Source organism: Heptranchias perlo, chromosome 36 (genome assembly GCF_035084215.1).
Source record: "Heptranchias perlo isolate sHepPer1 chromosome 36, sHepPer1.hap1, whole genome shotgun sequence".
Lineage (NCBI taxonomy): Eukaryota > Metazoa > Chordata > Chondrichthyes > Hexanchiformes > Hexanchidae > Heptranchias > Heptranchias perlo.
Window position 1 is genome coordinate 3,431,743 of NC_090360.1, and position 18,621 is coordinate 3,450,363.

The window sequence follows — 18,621 nt, forward strand, 5'->3', positions numbered from 1 at the left end:
CACCGCCACCATCCCTGCAGCCACGCATTCATCTGGTCTATTCTCCTGTGCCTATACTCACTAGCACGTGGCACTGGTAGTAATCCTGAGATCACTACCTTTGAGGTCCTGCTTTTTAATTTATCTCCTAACTCCTTAAATTCACCTTGCAGGACCTCATCCCTTTTTTTTAAACCTATGTCGTTGGTACCGATATGGACAATGACGACTGGCTGTTCACCCTCCCCCTCCAGAATGCCCTGCAGCCGCTCCGTGACATCTTTGACCCTAGCACCAGGGAGGCAACATACCGTCCTGGAGTCACGTTTGCGGCCGCAGAAAGGCCTATCTGTTCCCCTTACAATTGAATCCCCTATCACTATAGCCCTGCCACTCTTATTCCTCCCCTCCTGTGCAGCAGAGCCATCTGTAGTGCCACGAACTTGGCTCTTGCTGCTTTCCCCTGATAAGCCATCTCCCCCAACAGTATGCAAAGCGGTATATCCGTTTGAGACAGAGATGGCCCCAGGGGAGTCCTGCACTACCTGCCTAGACCTTCTACTCTTCCTGGCGGTAATCCATTTCTTTTCTTCCTGCATAATCATACCTGCGGTGTGACCACCTCACTGAATGTGCAATCCACGATAATCTCAGCATCGTGGATGCTCCAGTGAATCCAGCCGCAGATCCAGCTCCGAAATACGGTTATTCAGGATCTGCAGGTGGACACACTGCCTGCACACGTAGTCAAAAAAAATTAATAATAATAAGAAAACCAGATGGACCACCCGGCATCGGACACGACAAAGGCAAACCAAGCCCAGTCGACCCTGCAAAGTCCTCCTCACGAACATCTGGGGACTTGTGCCAAAATTGGGAGAGCTGTCCCACAGACTAGTCAAGCAACAGCCTGACATAGCCACACTCACAGAATCATACCTTTCAGTCAACATCCCAGACTCTTCCATCACCATCCCTGGGTATGTCCTGTCCCACCGGCAGGACAGACCAACCAGAGGTGGCGGTACAGTGATATACAGTCAGGAGGGAGTGACCCTGGGAGTCCTCAACATTGACTCTGGACCCCATGAAATCTCATGGCATCAGGTCAAACATGGGCAAGGAAACCTCCTGCTGATTACCACCTACCATCCTCCCTCAGATGACGAATCAGTTCTCCTCCATGTTGAGCACCACTTGGAGGAAGCACTGAGGGTAGCACAGGCACAGAATGTACTCTGGGTGGGGGACTTCAATGTCCATCACCAAGAGTGGCTCGGTAGCACCACTACTGACCGAGCTGGCCGCGTCCTGAAGGATACAGCTGCCAGACTGGGCCTGCAGCAGGTGGTGAGTGAACCAACACGAGGGAAAAAACTACTTGAACTCGTCCTCACCAATCTACCAATCGCAGATGCATCTGTCCATGACAGTATTGGTAGGAGTGACCACCGTACAGTCCACGTGGAGATGAAGTCCCGTCTTCGCACTGAGGACACCATCCAACGTGTTGTGTGGCACTACCACCGTGCTAAATGGGATAGATTCAGAACAGATCTAGCAGCTCAAAACTGGGCATCCATGAGGCGCTGTGGGCCAGCACAATCTGTAACCTCATGGCCCGGCATATTCCTCACTCTACCATTACCAACAAGCCAGGGGATCAACCCTGGTTCAATGAGGAGTGTAGAAGAGCTGCCAGGAGCAGCACCAGGCGTACCTAAAAATGAGATGCCAACCTGGTGAAGCTACAACTCAGGACCACATGCATGCTAAACAGAAGAAGCAACATGCTATAGATAGAGATAAGCAACTCCACAACCAACGGATCAGATCAAAGCTCTGCAGTCCTGCCACATCCAGTCGCGAATGGTGGTGGACAATTAAACAACTAACGGGAGGAGGAGGCTCTGTAAACATCCCCATCCTCAATAATGGCAGAGGCCAGCACATGAGTGCAAAAGACAAGGCTGAAGCGTTTGCAACCATCTTCAGCCAAAAGTGCCGAGTGGATGATCCATCCCTGCCTCCTCTCGATATCCCCACCATCACTGAAGCCAGCCTTCAGCCAATTTGATTCACTCCACGTGATATCAAGAAATGGCTGAGTGCACTGGATGCAGCAAAGGCTACGGGCCCCGACAACATCCCGGCTGTAGTGCTGAAGTTTTGTGCTCCAGAACTAGTCGCGCCTCTAGCCAAACTGTTCCAGTACAGCTACAACACTGGCATCTACCAGACAATGTGGAAAATTGCCCAGGTATGTCCTGTCCACAAAAAGCAGGACAAATCCAACCCGGCCAATTACCGCCCCATCAGCCTACTCTCAATCATCAGCAAAGTGATGGAAGGTGTCGTCGACAGTGCTATCAAGCGGCACTTACTCACCAATAACCTGCTCACCGATGCTCAGTTTGGGTTCCGCCAGGACCACTCGGCTCCAGACCTCATTACAGCCTTGGTCCAAACATGGACAAAAGAGCTGAATTCCAGAGGTGAGGTGAGGGTGCCTGCCCTTGACATCAAGGCAGCATTTGACAGAGTGTGGCACCAAGGAGCCCTAGTAAAATTGAAGTCAATGGGAATCGGGGGAAAATTCTCCAGTGGCTGGAGTCATACCTAGCACAAAGGAAGATGGTAGTGGTTGTTGGAGGCCAATCATCTCAGCCCCAGGACATTGCTGCAGGAGTTCCTCAGGGCAGTGTCCTAGGCCCAACCATCTTCAGCTGTTTCATCAATGACCTTCCCTCCATCATAAGGTCAGAAATGGGGATGTTCGCTGATGATTGCACAGTGCTCAGTTGCATTCGCAACCCCTCAGATAATGAAGCAGTCCGTGACCGCATGCAGCAAGATCTGGACAACATCCAGGCTTGGGCTGATAAGTGGCAAGTAACATTCGCACCAGACAAGTGCCGGACAATGACCATCTCCAACAAGAGAGAGTCTAACCACCTCCCCTTGACATTCAACGCATTAACATCGCCGAATCCCCCACCATCAACATCCTGGGGGTCACCATTGACCAGAAACTTAACTGGACCAGCCACATAAATACTGTGCCTACAAGAGCAGGTCAGAGGCTAGGTATTCTGCGCAAGTGACTCACCTCCTGACTCCCCAAAGCCTTTCCACCATCTACAAGGCACAAGTCACGAGTGTAATGGAATACTCTCCACTTGCCTGGATGAGTGCAGCTCCAACAACACTCAAGGAGCTTGACACCATCCAGGACAAAGCAGCCCACTTGATTGGCACCCCTTCCACCACCCTAAACATTCACTCCCTTCACCACAGGCGCACTGTGGCTGCAGTCCACAGGATGCACTGCAGCAACTCGCCAAGGCTTCTTCGACAGCACCTCCCTAACCCGCGACCTCTATCACCTAGAAGGACAAGGGCAGCAGGCACATGGGAACACCACCACCTGCGCGTTCCCCTCCAAGTCACACACCATCCCGACTTGGAAATATATCGGCGTTCCTTCATCGTCGCTGGGTCAAAATCCTGGAACTCCCTTCCTAACAGCACTGTGGGAGAACCTTCACCACACGGACTGCAGCGGTTCAAGAAGGCGGCTCACCACCACCTTCTCAAGGGCAATTAGGGATGGGCAATAAATGCTGGCCTCACCAGCGACGCCCACATCCCATGAACAAATTTTTTTTAAAAGTCGCCAGGGACACCGGTAATGTCCATGACTTCCCACATTGCGCAGGAGGAGCATATCATGGGTGTGAGCTCTGCTGCCATGACTTGCCTTAGATTAAGCTAGTTAGTTACTGCCTTTAAGGAGTTTACTCCTTTAAATTACTCTTAATTTAGAGAATGTTAACTGCACCAGAGACCTTGATTCACTAAAAAACATTACTTGCTATAAGAGCTGCAGATCTTACCTTTCTTTTTACTTTAGTTAATGTAGAATAGTAGAAATACTCACCTGAACCTACTTACCAATTAGGTGCCTTCCCTGTGTCGCGTCGCTTTCTGATTCCTGACGTCACTTCAAACTCCGTCGCAGCTCCCTCAGCTCTCTTCCGCTCCTCTCAGCTGTTCTCGGCGCTCCGAAATCCCGCCTTTTTATGGGACGCTCCCTCAGCTCTGATCCACTCCTCTCCATCTGAGAGCCAAGGGGCTTACTGCCCTGCTGGAGACATTCTTTATTCTCTCAACTTTCTTTTCTTCAGCAAAAATGATACTGAGGATGCCTGCCCCTTTATGCTGCTACAGGCCTTTAAATCCTGGAGCAAAACACTGTTTTCTTCCCCACCCCACCCCCTCCTCCACCTCCTCCAATGGTTGAGCTTCAAATTAGAGACACTTCTAATGCTTGGAACTCACCCAAAACATTATAATGAAGCTGACCACAGAAATTACCGTGAGATCAGCATCCTTATCATGCTAGCAAGAACTACGCTTCATCATACTTGCACCTGATTGGAAAATCTAAGCTTTCCTGCCCACGTTCACAAATGAAGGAAGGATATTTGGGCGAGGCACCAGAGAGCAGTTGGCACCAGTGGAGCCTAACTTCAACAACAGCCAGAAGGGTAAATTACCACTCCCATTGTGGACTCTCTCACCGTATGAGCACAGACTAGGGGTTTGGGCTCCCAATTTGCAGGGCTACTAATTTTCCAGCATTGCCAGCATCTTGATGAGAGGAGGGTAGATAAGGAGATTGCAGGAAAAACAGTATTTCCCCTGGTTGGCACAATAGTCCTTTGTGTTCTTCAGTTTTGTTGTCATGTCCCTAAATTATAACATTTTGGGACGAGCATTACATCCACAACAGTTTATGGCAATATTTAAATGGTCTGTTAGACTATGCCTCCATCAGATCACTATACCTACAAGGCAGCAGCAGCTCATCAGGTGAGGCACATAAGGCACTGCCTCACTTAGGATTTTGTGTGCCTGTGTGAACAAGGAGTCGGTATCACTGTCAGCAGCAGCTCGAGCCGTGGGTGAGCAGGATGGATCCGAGCAGAGGGGCTGTGGTCCACATCGTGGTGGTGGGATTCCACAAGAAGGGTTGCCAGCTAAGCGGTGGGCCGGCTCGGAGCTGGAGCCAAGGGGTGGGAGAGGGAGAGAGAGGCCTGGGCTGTGAGATTAGAGGTAATTTCCTACATTACAACAGTTACTATACTTCAAAAGTACTTTATTGACTGTAAAGCACTTTGTGAAGTCCTGAGATCATGAAAGGCTCTATATAAATGCAATTTCCTTTTGGTTTCCTTCTTTCTTCTTGGCATCACTGAACTGTTCACTTTCATTGTGAAAGATTGTGTTCAACCTGTTTCCAGGAAACTGCAGCGGACTCTGGGGTTGTTGGATGGTGGCTGATCTCCTCAGTACTTTCTCCCTGATCAATTCAGCTTCTTGTTCTGTAAATCTTGGTTTCCTGAATTTTTTCAGTAAAGATGCCATTTCCATTATTGTAAACTGCTAGTATTACTGTTCGGTATCTTACTGAATGGTCTAATTTCTAGCTAATTAAACTAAATATTGAAATATCGAAAATACATTTTAACTTAATGATTTAACTTACAATTGCCAATGAATTTCAATGTGAAAATGTGGTAGATCAAACTAATGATTGATCAGTAGGTATGCATGGCAAACACATAATTACAATCAAAATATCCATAAGCAGTGCTTTTTTCTAAAACAGGGAATGAACAGCAATGAATATGAACATAGAATACTTCAAATGTTAAATAACAACAAAAGATAAAAATTATAGGAATCTGTGGTATAATTGGCTCTCACCAGTTCAGTAACAACAGACATTGACACCCACTTTATTTGGAACCTGGCCGTTTCCTACTGACAGGCCCTCCTTCATATTCTATGTGTTTTCCAATAAAGTGAATAACTGAAAATAACAAGCAATATTGATGTAGGTTTTAAAGTAGTCACATTTTGAATTTTCCTGCATTGCTCTGACCATCATATCAGTGGCACCAGCTGCAAAAGCTGCAGGGATTGATGTGCACCAATATAGTTTAACTTAGCAACTTTGAAGTTTATTATTAATAGGCTATGCTGTTTGCTACTCTATTAACAGTATTATATTTGCTGGTCCTTGAAGTCGGGTCATTGAGCTCCACTAAAGAGCATTCCAATGTGACTGTCACTAAGGGGTGGATATTAACCCTACCCACCCGGTGTTAACCAGGTAGGTGGGCACTTAAAACATAGGGCGTTACTTACTTGCACGGATGTCTCCCAGTTCCTGTTACCTATGATCCTAACCTGCAGTGTTCTGCAGTCGGGACCTCATCAATCTATGCAAATCAGGGTCCTATTATATCAAAAGGGCCCCAATTGCATTTCAATCCGGGTCTGCGCAGGGAAGCTGCCATGGCTTTGCTGCCAGGTGAAACCAGGTCAAAAGCTATCGGAAAGGAAGAAGAGGCCCAAAAGGCAAGTGAAAAACTTGCCTTTGTGCAGGAGTGTTCCTCTTGGCCCACCAAGAAAAGTAACGGCTTCCCCTGCGATGGACTCCCTTCCCCCTTCCCTCCCAAAACCCCCTTTCCACCACTTACTTAGAAGCCTGCAGGCGGCCAATTGCCGCTCGATCGTCAGCAGCTGGCAGCTTTAGTGACCTCTTCCCGCCTGTTTCTGCGGGTGGGAAATTAACTTGTCTGAGCGGTTTCAAACCTGCTCTGAGTTAAAATCCACTCCTAAAACCCATTTGCACACTTTGCTCACCTCATTTATATTATGAACCTTTTGCTTCAGTTTCATGTAGATTTTCTCAGAAGCATGGAGCAATGATTTGTGCCTTTCAGTTTTGTATTAATATTAAAAATGTTATTCCTATTCTCTTTTGTGCTAAAAGAAGCATTGAAATTATTGCTTTTGATATTACCATATACATGCTCATTGCATTCGTATGACACTACTTTAAAATGAATAGATTAATGTATGTGTTAAGAAATATTGAACAAATATTAAATATTCATATACTAATATTGCAAATAATTATTTCTCAGTTACAGTTTAAAAATATAAAAACATGGTTTATAACAAAATTAGTTGAATTATTTTTTTTCTCCATTTTGCTCACAACTCTTCCTGTGTGCTGTGACTTCAGCTAAGTCATCATAATGTCATCAAGAGGCTACAAACTGCCAGATTTTACAAAGTTTGTTGTAATTTAGTTTGGGAATTACCTATGGAATGGTAGTATTGGAACACTGGACTTTATTCAGACAATATTATTTTGAATCCCAACCTTGGGATTGTCATTCAAATACAGGTGCCATTGCCAACTTTCACTGTTTCTAATCTCAGTGTAATACAGCAGTGCTAAAACCAATGTAACTTGCAGAGCCTGCTGCATCAGATCATCAATAAAATTGCAGAGTCAAAAGTGGCAGCAACAAAAACAGTTTATTAAACAACTCAGAATTACCCCTACTTAACTGTACTACAATTCACCCAACAATTGATATAATCCTACAATCAATGCAAAATCACCTCCTACAAGGTCAATTCTATATGCCAGACAAAAAAAGGAAATATTACTTTACTAAGATCAGGTAGACCTTAATGGCATTGTCATTATGGCGCCCTTTGACGTGCTATTATATGATGTAACAGATTGGCTGTGAAGGAATGATCAATTTTTAACCAAGAGTGGACTAACCTCCACATTTCTTACTCTATGTCACTCACTGAGATTAGGTTTTGGTTCCTGTGGAGAGCTCAGCTAGAGTGGCCAAGGTTCTTTTACCTAATTTCAATACTTTAGCCTGACTCAGGTGGTGTTGGCACAAAGGAGAATCAGAAGAAACAGCAAACTCTCAAGTTGTTGTCTTTTAAAGCACCACCAGCAGATTGCTGCTTTCTTGGAATGCTTCTTGGGGAATGGGGAGGTAGGTGGGGAGGAGACGTTTGCATGCGCCTTCTTGGCTTTAATTGCATCACTTTTGACTCAGGAGGTTCCCCGATCAGAAGCTCTGCCTGAGACTCTCTTGGGCTGCATATTATATTTTATATTTAATTTTATGCATAGTACATTTCCAATGAAAAAAGCATGATCCGTGTGTTACTAAAATATGCATTCCTCCATCCAATATATTTAAGACTCAGGTTGTAATTTTCAGCACATCCCTCTTAAATAAACAAGCAGATAACATACACATTTGTGACCGAGAAAATCCCACAGGTGCAGTATTGCAGTGAAGAAAATTGTGTTTTAAATGTGATTTTTATCAATTTTTGATGAACATATACTTGTTTTTTGTCCTTCTAACTAAGGGAATGTACAAGCAAGCCTTTTCCAGATCTTTGTCAATCCCATGCTTGAGCCAGTCACTGGCAGATATGCAAAATGGGGGTGAAGTGATTTGTATACCAAGGTTTCAATTCCATCCATGTAGGGAAGTGTCTCTACTCTGATCAGGGCCATAATGAAGGACTTACCTGTTAAGGAAATCCAATTTGTGAAGTTAGAGACACATATCCTAATCATTGTGCAGTGCTCTGAAACACCAAAGCATCATGCTGCACCTAATATATTATTTTTAATTTGGTTTTCACCTTATTTGTTTTTTCTCCAAATTGTTTTCAAAATTTCAAAACAAGAAAATGTAAATGTCTAAATAAGTTGAAAACAGTCTTAAATGTTACATTCAAATTTAAGTCACCTTCATTTTGGCACGTTAGCCCTTATACAGGCTTATTCAAATCTCCCACGAAAAGTGACGAGGGACTATTTTTAGTGGTTGTATCAAAGATACTTTCCCTGCTGCAGCCACTGTGGCTCACAATTTGATAGCTTCACTTAATCATCAGAGATGTTTGTGTGAGCTCTACTGTTTCCTCTGAATAAGCTGTGCATCACTGTCTTATTTTAATACAACATTCTAAAGTGAGGGCACATTAAGGACAGAGTGCAGCTCATATCCGGGCACTGCTTTTGCCAGCAAAGGATGGTATGTTGGGATGTATATTAATATTGAAAATAAAAGCCCATTCTGCTGACTGCATGAGAATTACAAACCTTGTAGGTTGCACAACCCAACAGAGATTTTGTATTTTATTTACACAAATCCAATCAAAATCATCTGCAAAATGACTGTATCCAATTCAGGAACAACTTGTCCTTGTACTAAAATGCAAAAATATCCTTAGGATCAAGTAGTTGAATATATATCCCATTTAAAATTGTTTTACAACAACAAAAAGTAACCCATAGATTATTTACCATTGAGACTTGATAGATTTCACCATGTCATACCTCCGTTTAAGGGTCCTTCATACCAATTAACTCTAAAACTACCTATACACATTAATTTGACTATTATATCATACAATGTACTTTCTTTCATGCTATGTGTAAAGCTATTTTTGCCAAAAATCTTTATCCTTTTTTCCCTCTTAAATCCCTTTGTGCCATGTTCCAAATGTCAAATGAAGCAGGTGGCATGGCATCCTCCTGCATCTGTGCCAATGTCACTTTTGAGTCTTCTGCTAGGAGGTGTGCTGGAATGGTCCAGGTTGATTTCCCCTCTGATTTTCATTCTCTTCCAGTGGGAAAGCATCCAGACTCCGTTCACCATCCTTTACAGATCAGGTGTTTACCCCATAGGAAACTGTAACTCAACCCATGTACTGCTGCAGTGGAATCTGGACATGCTGCGCTTCTTTACTACCCTAATGAAAACCTTACAGTTTATTTAAATCAAGTTTATTTCTGAATCCACTAAATAGATAACTACACAAAACAGAATGGGGTGGTTAGAAGGAAAGAGAAAATTATTTCAAAGAAAATATATAAATAATTTACCTGTGGGACGACTGTAAAATATATCTCAGCAACTGAAATTTCTCTCAATTGTTTCTTCAAAGAGGTACCTGAAGCCTCTCATCTCAGCATTAGGTTAGTGAGTCATTTCCACCCCTGTTGTCATTTATGATAGATAATAACACCATCACTAAACACTGCCCAAAATAAGGTTTACGTTTTATGGACTATGTTTTATGTTACATACATAATTACATCTGAAACTGACCTCTGGTACAGCTAGTTGAACTTGTGTAGTCCATTGGGTGATGATCCTTGTTAGGATCACTTTTCAGCTAAGATCAAGTTTCTGTTAGTGCTTTGAAATTGATCTTAGAAAGGTTTTGCTGTATTAAAATACAGTAACACAGGCTTTTGCATGACATAGATGTATACATACCTGGCACTAACACATATCCCATCCTCATTAACTGGATAGTGGTGGGGGGGGGGGGGGGGTGGCTATTCATCTGGCAGTCATAAAGATAGTTCACAATGACATCAATCAACATAAACAAGCACTGTTGTCTGAAGGATTAATAATAGCTGGGATGTTATAACATATTCAGGGTCTTCAGATAGTGTCATAAATCACATAAGTAAGATTTACAGTCATCAATCCCCAAAGGTATATTAAAGATGTGAAAACATTCCCAGACATAATTTAACTCTTCAAAATGTGGACCTTTACTGAGCCTCCCAATTGGAGTTTCACAGGTAGAGTTTATGGGATGAAATTGGACTTTGTTGCACCCATTTTCTGGGTGGAAAACAGGGCACAGAGGTCCAATTTAGGGGACCAACCCACCACACCTGAACAGCATTAGAAACATGTCTGACCCCATATTGTTCTGGGAGTTGTAGAGGCGTCTCTGGTGTCTGGCTAAAATAGGCATCAAGCATCTTGAATAGGCTTATAAGGGCCTGTTTTAGGACCCATCCTGTAAATTTGTTTACCCTAAGCGAAGCAGGTGTCAGGCCTGCTGCACACAGAACTACCTGGTCTGCATGCGGCCTAACCAGCAGTCCTTAAAGGGTCTGCAGGGGGCCAGCCCCAAAAAGGTAAGTTTTTAAGTTAAAAAAAAATTCTTACCTTTATATGGAGCTGGGAGGAGCAGGAATGCTCTGTCCAGTTCCTTAATATTACTGCGGGCCACTGCAGGTACGTGCTCTGATGGCGGTCTGTCAAATTTTTTGAAAGAAAAAATGGTATGGTAATGTATTGTGAATCTTCAATTTTTCAACATTTGATACATATTAATTGTAGAAATGATAAGCTAGCTTAATTGATTTTTGTGGATGCAACATAGAAAAGAGTGTTGGTGACTTAATAGACCAAACTCTTAACTTGGCATGTAGAGCCGCTGTTCAGCAGAAGGCTAATTTGCATGCTAGAATGAATGAAAATAAAGTAAAGTAAAAGAGAACTAGTGCAGAGTAAACATCTAAGCCTGAAAATTTTGCTTTGCAAAACTATCAAATGAATGCATTGTTCCTTCAAATTAGCTCCTTCTATCTGCTATTTTAATGGAGGCATTCATTTGTTAATGCTCCATTAAAATAATGGACAAAGACACTTGGTACAAGCCCATCAAGAGTTCATACGATAATGTCGCACAACATGATTTTCAGGCTCTAATGTCTTCAATTAGTGGCAACGGGGGTTTGCTTCGATTCCAGTCAAATTATATTTTTGGCGCTCACAGTCCTTTCAGTATTACATGTATTTGGCAGCTTCCACTGTAACAGTTCGATTCTTTTATTTTACTTTATTTTTCCATTCTCAAATTTTATAGATATTTTTTCTCTGATTGTAGGTCCCACACATATATTATGTTCCATTCCCTAGCTAAGAAGACAAGACAATGAACTGCTCCCATGACTTCCACAATGCCGCTAAACTATCCTCACGAGCAGCCCAGGTTGACTTGGCCTCTGATTTTCCCTCTCCTTGTACAGGACGTTTCTCCCTCCATTACTGACCCATTCAAGATTAGAAACTCACCACCAGGAAAGATTTTATCTGTCAGTGTGTATTAGTGATATTGTAAAATTTGTGGGGCGAGTTTCTGCTATTTTTAGAAAAATCATAAAAACATTCTAAAAGAACAAATTTACAATTTTGCTAGAAGTAACCATCAGAAGAAATATTCCTGTTATGTTTATGATGCTGCAAACACATAGCAATGAAAGGAAATCTTCCACCCCAAGTGGTGACTCATGAACCTGTATCGATTGCAAAGCAAACTCACTTAACAAACCAGTGCAATTTTAGATATAATGGGCATGATTTTGACCCTGGGCAGAGAAGGGGGCGGGGGGTCAAATTGCGGACGGGAAACCTGGAAATATGGGTTTCCCGGAGGTCCTTCCAGGCTGGCCTCAGTTGGACGGGAGAGCAGCCGGGGAGAAGATGTGTTCAGGTAAGTCTTCAGGAAAGTCTTTGTTTGTATGGATGGGGGAAGGGGGGCATGGGGGCACAGGGGAATGGGTTGGCATCGGGGCATAGGGCTCACAGGGGGAGGGATCGGGGGTCAGTCACGGGGGGGTGTCAGGATTGGGGGTCATCGCGGGGGTCCGTGATCGTTGGGGGGGGGAGAATCGGGGGTCATCACAGTGGTCTGCAATCATTGGGGGGAGGGTCAGAGATCGGGGGAGGGGTTCCACAATCGTTGGGGGGTCGGAGATTGCGGGGGGAGGTCTGCAATCATTGGGGAGGTCACTGCAGGTAGGCTTTTTGGGCCTGGGGGAAGCACTCCTGCTCCTCCAGGCCCACAACCTGTGCCAGAAAGGCACTTGCCTATTAGTTTTGGGCCTTCTCGCCTTCTTTCACATGGCCTACAAGAGAAGGCCTGGGAATCCCAGCCCCCAGGGGTTTAAATTGGAAACTCTGTAAAAATGGAGGCCCGTAGCCTCTTTGAAAGACTTTAATCATCAACCCGCCTCCTGGGAGCGGGTTTGTCACCCGCCCCGGTGAAAACTGGAAGTGGGCGGGTTGGAGGCGGGTCCGAAATGGTTGTGATTTTGAATGACCCCTCGGCCCAACCCACCCATTTTTCCCTTTTAAAATCATGCCCACTGTAACTATAAACCATTCACGTCCATTTGACTACATTTTCATTAACGTTTCTTCACTGTCAGTGCAGTGTTGATGCTATAAAGGCAGGTTTACTTTTACCATCTAAGAAATAATGTGAAATTGCCTTTCTGTGTAGTGTCCAGCTATAAGCCCAGGCCCAGTAATAGAGGTCATTCTGGTAATTTCCAACTTCCAATAGGACAATTTTCTTTCTGAAACAAGATGCTGACAGCAATGTTCCATCCTGAACCAAAGATTGAAATGCCCTGTTAAGTTGACAACTTGTTCCCAATTTCCAACTATAGGCCACTAGTAACAATTTTGTTGTTTACATTGATCTTCATTGAGTAATCTTAGCTTAGCCACCATTTTGAGTTGACTCTGACCACATATAAAAAAATTATAAAATGGAGCTGAAGAAAAGAATGCAGCGAATATAAAATTTAGAATAAAAACAGAAAATGCTAGAGAAAGTCAACAAGTCAGGCAGCATCTTTCTCCACAGATGCTGCCTGACTTGCTGAGCTTCTCCTGCATTTTCCAGTATCTGCAGTATTTTGCTTATAAAATTTAGATGTAGGGCTTACTGATTGAAAAACAATGTTGATTTTAGTGTTAACTAGGTTCTGATATACTTTTGCTGATTTGGGAAACCAGCCACACCAAGGTCCATCTTGTGCTGAATTCATGCCCACATTTTTTTGGTTCCAGTGCTCCAAAGAAAATGTTAATTCTGAGCTGTTTTTAATAGAAATGCTCAGTATGTAATAATTCTCATGCATAAATTACCAGCAGATGTCCAAATCTCTCACTACACAAGTTGAAAGTCTGGCTTCTGTGCAGCCACCAGCAGAAGCCAGAGAAACAGAAAACATGAATCATGATTCTAAGATGAGACTTGCATGGGGTGAAGGGGGAGGAGAAAAGAGTGAAAGGTTACATCATTGACAATGTTAAGGAATTCTATGACAGTCGTCCCTGAGTGCACAAAATCTTTAGCAGATCTGCACAGTTGTGTTTTTCAGCAAATTTTCTGCTTAAAGATTTTTTAGTGAGGCAACACGTTATTCAGAAACTGCTAAAAGTAATCCAAAAGATTTCACTGATGTTGCTATTAAATGTCCAGATATACATGTGGACTTGCAGATTAGTATATACGAGCATATATTAGGATATCTGCAAACAACCTTTTCGCAGAGAACTGAATTTGAATCCTTAAACAGGACCAGTGCCATCCTGCTTTGACACCGATTTAGTTTCTTGCAACATGGCAATTCTTTTTTTTGAAGAGTTGCATGACCACAAGGTGGAATATAAAGCCAGATATGACTGAGAGGGTATACAAAGTGTCTAACACCAAGCGCCCCTGTCAATTCTGCTGTATAATTAGCACTTGCAGGTGCACAGATTAGGAGATTGTACAGATCAGATTAGGAGATTGTAGTGTGGGGAACTGAGACTGAAAATAGTGTCTGACTGTTCAGTGGCACAGTGTGTTAAGACACTCACACACTTTACTATGGACTACAACTTCAAGAGGTTTCAATGAAATGGTAGATTTGCCTTTGTAACAGAACTGTTACAATTAAGATGGATTCAACATATTGCCCTCAAACAGCAGTGAACACACACAAAATTATAAGCAGCAGATTCGACACATTGACTATGTAGTTCAGAATATACACAGGGGAGTGCATATCCTGGTAAACCACAGTGGACTATTTGTAGTAAAACTGTTCCTTCCTGTCACATGGCAAAAGTCAGTAGCTGTAACATCAGTAATAATGGTAATTGCAAACTTGAACAGGAAAGTTCATCAGTGGGTGAGAAAAAGCAGATGATTACATTTGTATATACTAGTCAATCTCCTACGGCTTTGCATGTGGGCAGTCAAAAGCAAGTGCAGTATTCAGGTCAAACAGGGTTAGAGGCTGGGGGGAAATTGCACCAAAGTGGAGGAGGGAAAAAAGGAGAGGAAGAAGTGGTGGAGAGGGAGAGGAGGGAAAGAGCGAGGAGCGAGGGGGAAAGAGGGCAAGGAGGGAGAGAGGAAAGGGGGAAGGAGGTGAATGGGGAAAGAAAGACGGTGAGAGTGCAGGGATGGGGAGGGGAGAGCGGAGAGCGGAGAGGGGAGAGGGGAGAGGGGAGGGAGTGACAGTATTGAGTGAGAGGAGGGACGGTCAGGAATCATGTTCTGTTGGTTGGGGGGGGGGGGGGGTCAAGGTTGCATAACTTCTGGTTATGATGCACAAAATGCTGTTCAGTTGAGGAGAGGGGGTTAGGAAGATAAGGAAATGCCTGTTCCTGATGTTGAGAATGCTGCTCAGTTTGGGGACAGGGAATCAACAAAAAGATCAAAAAACTACTCAGTGGGATGGGATACACAAAAGTAATCTAGGCCGCTGCTGCTCCACGACCTTCTCCCTGATAGCGACCCCGTCCCCCACCCCCCATACTTACCTTGTTGCCGGCTTGGGCAGCCAGATATTGGCCAGTCCTAATCCGGTAAGATCAATTAAATTGACTTCATATAAATACCTTGCATATCAAAGTGATAGTTGAACCTTATAAACATACTCTAGAGAGGGGGGACGGAAGGAATGAAAAGGAATTAGTTGCAGCCTGAGGGAGAAGGATGCAAAGAATGAGACCAATAATAACCGAGGCCCCGTCTGCCCTCTCAAGTGAACTTAAAAGATGCCATGGCACTATATTGAAGAAGAGTAGGTGAGTTCTCCCTGGTGCCCTGGCCAATATTTATCCCTCAATCACTAAATAAAACAGGTTATCTGGTCATTTATCACATTGCTGTTTGTAAGACCGTGCTGTGCACAAAATTGGCTACCGCGTTTCCTACATTACAACAGTGACTACACTTCATAAGTAATTCAATGGCTGTAAAGCACTTTGGGACGTCCTGAAGTTGTGAAAGGTTCTGTAGAAAGTTCTTTCTTTCTTTCTTTTAATGTTGTATGTTTTGTGACTTTTAACTGTAGCGGGGTTCCAAAATAAAACTTTAAATTCCAACCCATCTGAATGTCCAATTTGAATGTTTCTGAATTTTCAATCAATGTCCACTTCTGGAGGCAGGTTTTTAGCATGGCAGTAATTGTACCATTTAATTACTACAAGATAGAATATTGAAGTGCAGGCATTAAGAGCACTTTAAATAATGTTAATACAGATCCATACATTCTGATACAGGGTTAAAACAGCAGCAAATCATTGGAATTAGTGAAATTAATGCACCAATTTAGCCAATAAAAAGGATGACTCTGTTAATTTTAGTGATGCTGCTTATTCCAATCTGTTAAAACATATACAACACCAATGGTGCAAATCACATTTAGGCCCGCTTTAAAAACTTCAACAAACGTAAAATGTAATGTCATGCTGCAATTTCTTTGACACTTACCTATTGTATTTTCTGAGCAAAAACAACAGAAAATGTGGCCACAAGGCATTGAGGGCAGCAAGGAAGAGAAATACCATTATGTTACAGGCCCAGAATGTCATACCTGACCTTATTAGAAAATAAATATGACTGGAGGTTCAGGAGAGGTAATTGTTGAGGCATAAGGAATGTTTATAGATTGGAAGGATCCTCAGCAGGTCCAGCTGGTCTGCCTATGGCTGTTAAAGTCATAAAAATCATGAATTTTTTGGCTACTGATCTTTCTATGCAATTTGAGATTTCAGTGCCATTGGTCAAGTCACTATATTCAGGAGGCAGCTGATGCATTGTTTGAAGGTTGCCAGGTTCAGCTTACCACATAACATACCTGTTACACCATCGCTGGCTTTCCTAGAATGATGTGGAGATGCTGGTGATGGACTGGGGTTGACAATTGTAAACAATTTTACAACACCAAGTTATAGTCCAACAAATTTATTTTAAATTCCACAAGCTTTCGGAGGCTTCCTCCTTCGTCAGGTGAACGGTTTTCCACACCGTTCACCTGACGAAGGAGGAAGCCTCCGAAAGCTTGTGGAATTTAAAATAAATTTGTTGGACTATAACTTGGTGTTGTAAAATTGTTTACAATTTTCCTAGAATGTTTAGGGTGATCAGCTGTACCCAAATGGAGGTATGGACAGTCAGTCAATCTGATGGCCTCCATCAACCACATTCATTTCTATTTCCTTAAAATCTATGATTCAGGACCCCTGAACTCCACCCCAAATGCCAGATGAGCATAGTTATAAAAAGGCATGTTGTTTGTTGAAACAGCAATCTTGGTGCCTTGATTACCCGGCATTTTGTGCTTCAGATATAGATAAGGAAAGACATGCACAGACTGAGGGGGCTGGGGAGAGGATTAATAAACTAGCACAAGTTATGACAATGGCATTCGCATTACTTCTGTTAGTTGAGTGGCTCTCTGCAATTTGACATTAATCAGCCATAGTTTATGTGATCTATCAATAGATATATTGTTATATATTTGTTAGGTAAATGATTGCCAGCAGTATGTTAAAACATTGGATTCGAATATTCCATGTAAACAGCTTGGTGGTAAATGCATGCCATTAAACTATAGAACTGTCCAAATTGTCTTGGAGTTTGACGTCAATTATTTGACCCCAGGGGGGTAATTTCAAGGACCCCCAACCCCTCACCTACCCTCTTCCAGTTTTAACAGAGGCATGTCGGGGAATGTGCGACCAATCCACTCTCAGGAGGCCAGTCGGTCAGTAAAATCTTTTAAGGAGGCTGCGTGCCTCCATTTTAATAGCTTTTTTATTTTTAGCTCCTGGGGGCCGGGATTCGCGGGCCTTCTGATTCTCGCTACATAAGAGGAGTCGAGAACAGGCGGATCAACAGGTAAATGCCTTTATTGTACTGCTTGCGGGCCAGGAGGAACAGGAGTGCTTCCCCCAGGCCCAACAAGCTTACCTGCTGCAATCCCACATACGCAATTGTTCGACCTCCCCCCCACCCTCTATGCCCAAGCTCCCCATGTCTCTGACCCACAGCCCCCCCGATCCCCCTGATGTCTCCGACCCCCACCACAATGTCTCCAATCCCCCCCCAGATAACCGACTCCCCCAATGCCCGACCCCCTCCCCCAAGGGTCGACACCCCCCACAATGACTGACCCGCTCCCTCCGATGACCGACCCCCTCCCTGATGACCGGCCTCAAGCCTCCCGATGTCAGACTTACCTGGCATTCACTCCCTGGCTACCTTCCTATCCGACAGGCAGCCAGCCTGTCAATCTGAAAAAATTTATCAGGACGTCCGGGAATGGAGGCATGCGGCCTGCTTAAAAGATTTTACTGACCGACCTGCCTCCTGAGAGTGGATTGGTTGCACGCCCCCCGACATGTCTCTGTTAAAACCGGAAGAGGGCGGGTTGGAGGTGAGTTGGGGTCAGGTTTTACATTTTTACAATTTTTACTTTCCCACCCATCCCCAACGCACCCGTCCTTGCACAACTCAAAGTAAAAATCCAGGCCCAGGTGTCACTTTTACCAGTTCCATGCAATAATCACATGTCTATAATTTCAGATAAAGATGGTACAATAGACAACACCAAGAGATCCTTATAAAATCTGAATGATCAATTTAAAAATCTGAACAAAACTGGCATTTGTATTCCTGGAACATTGGAAATTTGAAGGAATGGTCCTTGATAAGTCACAAGGAGGGAGTTTCAGGAAGGTCTCGTGATCAACAAGCATTTCTGCTCTTCCTAGCCCCATGAGGAAAGTTAACACTTCATTTCAATCAATTAGAAAAAAGTTTGTATTTTTCAGTCTTTAT

The 18,621-nt window shown here is 43.6% G+C and overlaps 1 long non-coding RNA gene across 2 annotated transcripts in view; it reads right to left on the reverse strand.

Moving 5' to 3' along the window:
- LOC137304009 (uncharacterized) overlaps positions 1-18,621 on the reverse strand; it is a 70,091-nt gene that overhangs the window by 18,251 nt on the left and 33,219 nt on the right. The window contains exons 2-3 of one of the 2 annotated variants that reach the window (XR_010958503.1): positions 10,872-10,960; positions 9,782-9,895 (exon numbers count right to left, since the gene is read on the reverse strand). This is a non-coding gene — a long non-coding RNA (uncharacterized lncRNA). The remainder of the gene's footprint in view (positions 1-9,781; positions 9,896-10,871; positions 10,961-18,621) is intronic. The other variant, XR_010958502.1, reaches the window with a different exon arrangement.